Genomic DNA, 634 nt, shown 5'->3' with positions numbered 1-634 from the left:
TCTCACTTACAGTAATTACAATGTTATCATCTTTGATGGAGTTCATTTTTCCTTTGGAGTTGTTTATTTTTTGATGTCGACGTTCTTTTACATAATGTCCAAGTTTATCCTCACACAAAATAACCATCTTTGATTTTCTTTTTAGACTTGTTAAAGTTCATTGAAGGCTTTCTCTTATTGGATTTATTATAAGACTCGATCTTATCCATGGTATTGTTCCTTAAAGTGACTTCATAAGAATTGTCGTTCTTATCTTTAGCCTTAGACTCTCCCTCTATTCAAAGATGTTTTACAATTGTTCCAAATAATAATCTTCAAAATTATACATGATTTTCTTTCAATATCCTTTCCAAGTCCCAAAAAGTTTTGCAATAATTGCTCCTACTTTGAAAGTTTTCGAAATCTCAATTTTCGCCTTCAACTTGTTAACAAGAACTTGTAATTCATGAATTTGGGGAAGAATGAAAATATTTTCAAGAAATTTAAAATTAAAGTGCTTTGAAATTAAAAATTTCTTAGTACATTTTTCTTCGACTTTGTACTTACTTTTCATAGCGTTCCAAATTTCCTTTGTCGATGATGTGTTGGTGTATAAATGACACACCCCGCCCCGTGTAACACTACTAGATTCGGA

This window comes from Olea europaea, unplaced genomic scaffold (assembly GCF_002742605.1).
Source record: "Olea europaea var. sylvestris unplaced genomic scaffold, O_europaea_v1 scaffold3094, whole genome shotgun sequence".
Taxonomy (NCBI): Eukaryota; Viridiplantae; Streptophyta; class Magnoliopsida; order Lamiales; family Oleaceae; genus Olea; species Olea europaea.
Note: the sequence above shows the minus strand (reverse complement) of the source record.